Source organism: Heterocephalus glaber, unplaced genomic scaffold (genome assembly GCF_053883595.1).
Source record: "Heterocephalus glaber isolate CG9 unplaced genomic scaffold, H.glaber_assembly_v1.0 deba00001610, whole genome shotgun sequence".
Lineage (NCBI taxonomy): Eukaryota > Metazoa > Chordata > Mammalia > Rodentia > Bathyergidae > Heterocephalus > Heterocephalus glaber.
The window spans coordinates 12221759-12230361 of NW_028258381.1; the positions used below are offsets into that span (position 1 = coordinate 12221759).

At 40.5% G+C, this 8603-nt stretch overlaps 1 long non-coding RNA gene across 1 annotated transcript; it reads right to left on the bottom strand.

Moving 5' to 3' along the window:
- Positions 1-244: 244 nt before the first annotated feature.
- Positions 245-3451, bottom strand: LOC110348153 (uncharacterized). Its single transcript, XR_015445347.1, has 3 exons — positions 3219-3451; positions 921-1032; positions 245-834 (listed from the first exon to the last, which is right to left on the bottom strand). It is a non-coding gene; the product is annotated as an uncharacterized LOC110348153 (long non-coding RNA).
- Positions 3452-8603: the final 5152 nt, after the last annotated feature.

Consider the following 8603-nt stretch of genomic DNA (forward strand, 5'->3'; position numbering starts at 1 on the left):
GATTTTCCTTAACCTCGTTTCTGTTATGTTTTCTTTTTTCTCTTACATGAAAATACAGAATCCTGAAAATGGTATATTAACTATTTGTATTTTCCTATCATAAAAAGAAAATAGTTTTAAAATAAATAAACTAATACTACAGATAACTTTATTAGTGGATTTCTTTGCAGCTCTAAACTGTATTTGACAAGGATATAGAGACAAAATATTATTATCTTGAAAAGTCATTTATCTTTGTGAATGTCATTGCATAAATATGCACTTTGATTAGTTTCATTATTCTTCTTATATAATGAGGCCTTCATATCCTGCGGTTCTGCATGTATGGATTTATTCAGCCACACAGAAAATATTGGGAAAGATTTGCACCTGTACAGAACATATATAGACATTTATTCTTATCATTATTGCGGAAACAATACCACATAACCACTAGTTACATGATATTTACATTGCATTAGATATTATAGGTAATCTAGAGATGATTTGGTATATGGGAGGCTGTGTGTATGTCTCGTGGCGATATTAGGTCCTTTTATATAATAAATGAGCATCTGCACATTTGGGTGTTTGTGGGATGCAGAGGGAATGCACCTTCTGAGGGAGGATGGTATTTCATAACTTCCTATATTTTACTCTCCATAAGTGTAAAAATAAAGGATTTTCAAGTCAATGCATTTTGGAAAATATTTTTTAAGATAATTTTTACCTTCATCCCTGTGCCTTTGATCTTCTTTTGGAATTTTAATTTATTCTTCATTATTCTATATATCCCAGATTTTCTTTTGGAAGATATGCATTCTCCTCCACACTTCACTGTTCTCATTCTCTCTCCTGTCGAGTTACAAAAATGTTGTTATGCTGTATACAGAGTTCTGTTCTTTTACAATTTATAAAATCTTCTAGTAATCAGTTCGTACCAAAGATCCGTCTCATCCCATTTTACAGATGCATGAGGTACCATCGTCTGGATCTCTCTATTGTGGTCATTTTCATATTTGTAGACATTTGATGTCCATCTACCTTTTGCTCCTACAAATAAAGTTAGAATAGAAGATATCACCCTTGGGCAATGTGCATTGTTACAGTTTTCTATGAGTAAAAATGTAAAAGGTAAATGCATATGTTATTTTGTTCTGGATGTTATCAAACTGCTCTCCATGGTGAGAGTGTAATTTCTCATTCTCACCGGGAATACACAGCAGCTCCAGCGTCTTCCCTACCCACATGCACAGAGCATGCTGTCGTCCTTTTGCATTTCTACCCCTTGATAGATGCTCAGTATTCTCCCAATGCATTTTAACTTGTATTTGCCTTACCATAACTGAGTTTCATAACTCTTTCCTATTTTAGAACTTTTTATTTCACTTTTATTTTTTTAAAAATGCTTCAGAATTGTAGAGAAACTGTAAAGAGAGAAAAGCTCACACATAACTTGCATTAAACCTCCTCTATGTTACTCAATCCTGGTTAATGTATTAAAACTAAACTCTTAGCATTGATGCTTTACCATTACTTGGATTTTGCCATCTTTTCCACGTGTTTTTTTTCCTCTTTTCCAGGACCAATCCAGGATGCCAGGCCAAACTCAATCTTAGTCCTCCTGTCTCTTTTATTAGCCTTCCATTGTTTCTTCTAACCCTGGCACTTTTCAAAAGTTCAGGGCAAGTATGTTGCCCAGTGACCATTAACTTGAGTTTCTCTGGTATTGTCGCAAAATTTGACTGAGCTTACATAGGATTTTTTTGCTTAAATTCTTTCATTGGTACATTTTAGGTATACAATATGTTTATATTTATCATTGGGTCCTCGTACCTGTACATGATATATCTTGGTTCTTATTTTTTCCCCATTCCCCTGCCCTCCCTTCACCCCCTCCACCCTTCCCTATTTACAAAGACTTTGTTTCCATTTTTTCATTTTCTCATCATTTTTCCTTTCCCTTCTTTCCTTTCCCCTGCCCCTCTCACTTCCCCTACCCTTTTGAACCTTTTCTTCCTATTTCAAATTATCAATTATTCATTTTAGTCATTTTAATCCTTATTTACACTTTTAGTTTCTCACACTAGAGAAACTATTCAGTATTTACATGTGTGTCCTATTTATTTCACTTAAGAATATGGCCTCAATGTGCATCCATTTAGCTATAAATGTCTCTAGTTTCTTGTTCTTTATGGTTGAGTAGTACTTCATTTTATAAAAAAACCACATCTTCTTTATCCAGTCTCCAGTTGATGGGCATTTGGGCTGTTTCCAAGCTTTAGCTATCACAAACTGTGTTGCTATAAACATGGGTGCACATATATCACTGTGGTATGATTCTTTTAATTCTTTGTATGAGAAGATACCCAGCAGGGGGATAGCTGGGTCGAATGGGACCTCTAGCCCTAGTCCTTTGAGTTGTCTCCATAACCACTGACCTTACATGTTTTTAGCGAAGAAGGTCACGAGGTGAAGTTCTGCTCCCATCGAGGGCCCATGATGCCAGCATGACGTTACTGGGGACGGTAATTTTGCATCCTTGGTTGCTGCAGCATCATCCTGTAAAGCTCATGCTTTCACTGCTTTACCTTTATTTTCTAGGAAGGAACCAGGAGTCTGAACTACACTCAGCTAGGAGGAGGGAAGCATCTTGGCAGGCGGTGTGGGTGCTGCTGCCCTCCTGCCGCCCTCAGGGCTTCTGAGCTCGCAGCTCATTGGTTCTTCCCAGCTGTTCTCTCTTCCTGCTGTAGAGACCACACGGCCACAAGGTCCCACGTAAGCCCAGAGCCTCTCCACAACACCGCGCTTGGCAGTGACAGCTCTGGTGTTGCACATCCTTTGAGCCCTTGCTACCCCTGTCACGGTCCTTGAAGGCCCAGTGTTCAGATGATGAGAGGACACTCATGAAGGCGCGCACAGGACTCTGGAGCACTGGAGAAGTCAGGCAGACACTGTGCTCACTCCCTGAGCAGGTTTCTGGCAGGAGGAGGTTGGGGTGTTGCAGAAATAGAGGTGGGGTCGCTTGAGGGCAGACGACTCTGCGGCTGAGCTTCAGTCTGTGCCTTCCGAGCAGAGGAGCCAGGATGCCCCAAGCTGCGGCTCAGCCCTCTCAGGCTCCTGACCAGAGAGGATCCTCAAGGCTTGGAACAGACTGCTGGAGTTTCCAGGTACATCCTGAACTGCTACCTCGGACTTTTTCAAACTGGCATTTGTAATTCCTAGTCTAATACACTCACCTGGAAAAAGTAGAGAGACTGCTCTGTCTCTAGGTATTTCAGTTTCTTTGATGCAATATTATCAACTTTTGGTGCAATATTATCAATTTTGTTTTTTTCAAGCGCATCATTCTGTTAGGCACATTAAATATATTTTGCAAATATGTCATTTTCTTTATTTAGATCAAAACTTGGCAATAGTATCAATCTTTCTCACATTCTCCCCCTTCTCTTACTTTCTGGACAAGTTTCATTTAGTTTGACACAAGCTAGGTTGAGGTTACAGAATTTAGAACTCCTTTATAGTCATTCTACTATGCATTCCTGCTTAAATATGTCACAGAGGGAGCTGTTGGAGGTGACACCAACAAGTGACCAGACTTCCCTTTCAAGGAGCCCATCTGAGACATTAGTCATGTCACAGGGACACAAGGTTGTGTCTCTATCTCTAGCATACAGTTCTTGGTTCACAAAATGTGCATTTTGTGCATAGACTCATTAACATTTTAAATGTATTTTTTATTCTGCCACATTGTTGAATTCCTATTTTGCAGCAGCAGTTTCTGCTCCCTTGTTCAACCCACAATCTCATTTCAGGGGAGGGCTCTTCCTTGTTATGCATGAGCATATTTATCGTTCTGCAAATACCATGAAATCCTATGCAACACTTTGTTTTTGTGAGAATATGTATTTTGTTGTATAATTTTAATAAGAAATGTGTGGTTCTAAATGGAAAGAACTACTAATCAAGAAGAAACAACATCCTCAGTTTGAACTCCCTTGAAGGAAAACTAATTTCTTTTCATAAAATGGTTACAGTGATAGAAACACCACATTTGAGGACCAGCTGGTTAGGAAGTCTTGCATTTATTCCTGGGATATCACTCTGGTAGGGACAGCTGCATGGTGGCCCGGCTGCCCATGTGAGCACTGCTGTGAGTATCAGGTCCCTTGGATGTGCATGGACAGGCGGAATGATGGGTAAGGCTTTCCTGAACACGGGTAACCAAGGATGATGAGGGGTCCTGTGCATTGCACTGAAAGGTCTTGCTCAGAAAATACACTCCCTTGCCTACTGCATGTTTTGGATGCAAAGATTGACCTCTGCCATTTTTCCGTCAGCCTACAGTGGTCTTAAGCATTCCAGGACACTGCAGTGTGTAAACCAGAAGCTCATCTTGAGAAGCTGGCACAAGGCTGATTCCTCTCTAGGAGCCTGGGGTCTAGGGCTGAGACTTTTCCAGTGATTGACACCACAAATGAGCTGCTCCGCCTCAGCTTGCCCTTGGGGTCAGAGGCTTTCACTCACCTTCCCCTTGAAACAAGTCATGGTTTCCTGAAAGATCCTCGCAATACTTTTCATCCCATTTTCTTTTCAGCTTATTTTTCAAATCTTCAGATCAACCTGCAGGCTGAAATGTAGACATTCTCTTGGATTCCAACTTTCTCCTCCATCTGGGGACCAGCTTGTGGAACTCACTGCAGTGATAATGGTGTCTGCCTCAGGCAAGAAAGCAAAAGTAGAGCCTCCTCAGAGAGCTTGCATTCCTTTCTCTCTTAGCTTCCAGCCTTGGGCCCAGGAGAAGTCCATTCCTGTGAGGCTTTCTCCAGAAAGGTAGAACAGAAATGTATGCATCTGATACCATTTGTGTGGTTAAGTGGCTCCCTTTGGGCTCATGAATTATGCCTGCCAATGTCTGAAATTTCAAATGCAGCTCCTCTGTGTCATGCTCAGTTCACCTCTGCAGCATATAATTCCTTTACTTGGTTATTTTTACACTACAGCATGTAAAATACTACAGGCACTCAGGTGGGCCGTAGCCACATATTAAGGTTACCAACTTCCTCATTTTCAAACATTTCTGGCGTGATGCTAAAAGCACATGAAAAGGCAGGTAGTAATAGAGCTAAAATCCTGGAACTATGGTCAGTGGCCTAAAGAATGCTCCTAACATTTTATGGGTCAAGCCTGCAGAGAGGAGGAATTATTAGGCCCTCTTTGTAGGGAGTGTGAAGGAACATGCCGGAAGTCAGAGCAGAGACTTGGAAAGGAGAATTCTCTACCACTCAATGAAAAGAAAAGATGACATTTCGGATGGAAGAAGCTCATGGAAGAGGTCACCCAGAGCTTCCTGTTTGTCCTTTTGAAGAGGTGGGCCCTGGAATGCTGAACTTTTATGATAGGGAGATTAGAATTTGTCTTTAGAAAGGGTTTTCTCCCTTAGAAATTTGAAATATTTGAGTTACAATTAAGAATAAACACAGGGTAATCATGTTACACAGTGAAGGTCTAAATTTAAAATATTTATTGCAGAAAAAGACACATTGCTGTGAATCCCTCTGGAGATGCTCCTCGTTGCTTTGAGCACACTTAACCCACCATTCTTGCCACTTCCTGAAGCAGGTCTGGAGTCCTATTTTCCTGAGTGTCTTTACAAGGTGTGATTTAAAATATGGTGCATGCTGCTGTAAGTGCAACCCAACAAAAAGGCAGACTCTTAAAAACATGGTAGTGTGTCCTCATCCACCTTGCCCATCTGATGCTGTGTGACTCCCAGGTCTTCCCCAAAGCCAAAACAAACATGGCAGCTGGAACAAGGCAACTAAAGACAATCACCAGAGAAGATTCCAGAACTGATTCAGAAAGTGACAGGAACAAGGCGCTAAGGTGTTTGAAGTGAAGGTGAGTTTTGAGTACCATTAATGACAACATATCTTTTGTAGGAATAATTTAGATGTTTTAAAATATTGACCATTGTTGTAGTCAAGGCTTACAAGGGAATAGATTTAATACAGGATACACAATTTATAGGATTATTTTATAATATTCACTCAAAAAGTCAAATGCAGAGGTCTGCAAGAGATCTGTCCACACGCTAGAGACCTGAAGAATCTGGCTGAGGGCCTGGATCCCATGGCAATGTCCTGCACAAGTCCAGCTGAAGGCTGAGAGTCCAACGCAGTGTCCTCCATGAGTCCAGCCAGAGGCCCAGAGCCCATGGCAGTGTCTCATGCTTATTCATACTGACAATCTGCACCAGGAAGGCCCAAAGGCCAGGGGTGGAAGCCAGAAAATGTGTGCTGGCGGGGTAAAGGCTCTGTGGCATGGGGCTTAGAGGTCTGTACTGGAGACAGGAAGTGACACTCAAGACAAAGATCAGGGTTCCCTGGAAGAAGACATCCTGGTGACAGCAAGGACCCAAGGTCCTCCAACAGTAAGAACAGCCACGTTCATATCAGGAAAACCAGCCCACAGGAAGCCTCCCCAGGAAAGGCAGCAGCCCACCATCTTCCCCTCCAGTTCTCCTTCTGTGCCGCTGATGAATGTCCTCAGGTGGGTCTTCCACACTCAGAACCATGCTGACCTGGTTCAGCTGGGCGTTCCACGTTGACCCTTAGTTAATCCACCACAACCATATTTTTTGATCATATTTTTGATCATACCTCATATTCTACTTCATATAAAACAACAAGGTAGAACAAAATTGGCCATTCCAAAATGACTTTAGCCTCTAAAATTCAATGCATTTGTTCTTTTTTTCTCATTTTAGATTTACCCCTGCATGGTAAAATAAGTATTTCCAATTTGATAGCAACAGAAGAGATTTATTATAGTAAATGTAAAACTGAAGCCAACATTAAATTAGGGGGGGTCTATCCTTAATAGTGATTAAAATGAAATGAATTGCTGTAATTAAATCTGAATTTACTTATTACAGAACACACACACACACACACACACACACACACAAACTCAACTCTTCAGAGGCAGATGGACCCAGGCAACTCTAATAACCTCAAGCAGTTCAACTAAATTTAATCTGATTTAATTCAAACATGTTCCATAAGCATTTTCTACATTTTTAAAACTTTGAGCCAAGCTGTTATTAAAATGGAGACATGGTATGATCAAGGTACAACGCCCACTTTCAAGGGAAATAACATTAATAGTATAGATATGTAAGTGTTCGTAAAATAAAAATGTGTCCAATACGATCACACACCATGTATTTAGTGTGCTGGGGAACAAATGGCTATGGCTTAATTCAACTGAGTAACATTCTTCAAGGAGAGGTCCTCTTTTCACTGAATCATGGGGACAGAGAATGGTTTCATGGAGGTGAGTAAGCTGTGGATATTCCATACATCTAGGCAAGAAAGACATCCCAGCCTCAGGATATGAGACTTGTGGATTCCTCATATACCTGGTCAGATCGCTACATTCATGGCCTCAGTTGCATTGGGAAAGGGACAGGGGATAAAATAGAAAAGCCTGGGCTGGAACTGAACAGTGAACCTTTGCCATGGGAAATACCATGGGCATCTTTGTGCAATGTTGCATCCTGGGAAATCATCATATCATCACAGTGATGTCATCATAGTGGGCACCGGGAAGATGTTCTGAGGTCTGCATCACTACCCCAGTTCTGATGCTTTTTCTAAATCCTGTCAGCCTACCTTTGCCTTCTTTCATCCTCATCCTGTAAACTCTAACATTATAGAGCTTATGGTATCAGTCAAAAGTTAATGCTTTTTGTGCTACATTGGACAGACGGCTTTGGAGAGGGAATGAAATAGTAATCACAGTGGGCATTTTGGATCCTGCATTGGACAATGGACTGATTACTGGACACCCTACAGCGTATATGCCTATCTGGAAAGATTTTCTATTGTTGCAAAGAGATTTGGAAAGAGACAGAAAATGCTTCACAGTTGCAAAATTAATGATAATCAAAATACTAACCGATTTATGAGCTCTTATTGAAGATAGGTAAAAATAAGTAATGTAGTCCACTATCATCTCAGCCCATTCAACTTGAGCTTAGGAACTACAATAAATCTTGGAAGTTGGTATGAATTCTGTGTTAAGTTGGGTTATTTTTATGTATTAACCATTTAGTTACTCAAGACAGATGGATTGCCTAATTATGAATATTGGTAATTGTATTATGATGGATTCCAGGGCTCAAAGATCTACATTTTGAAGGGGATGGGAAATAAATAATCACAATGCAGTTAGACATATGTAGTAATAGCAGAATTTCCATGAGGAGGAAGGAATATGGTTTGATTTTGGCTCAATTTATTTTCCATGCCATTTGACCACAAACCTATTCCTGAAATTGTCAGAGTGAAAGGCCTTCTGACTTGCAGGCACACATTCTCTGGGCCACACCTTCACAATAACTAAAGATTTTATCACCGAGTTTTCTTAAAATTAGCAACTTTCTGTACCATGACTATTTGCTAGCTTAAAAATATAATATTAAGCAAAAATTACTTACTGTATACTGTATTTCAATTCAGAACCTGTAAAGAAGGAACCATAAACGCACTCATGGTTTCTTGATGTCATTTTGCAGCCCAGGTCCTCATCCCTCTGTCTGAGCTGAGAATGTATTTGAT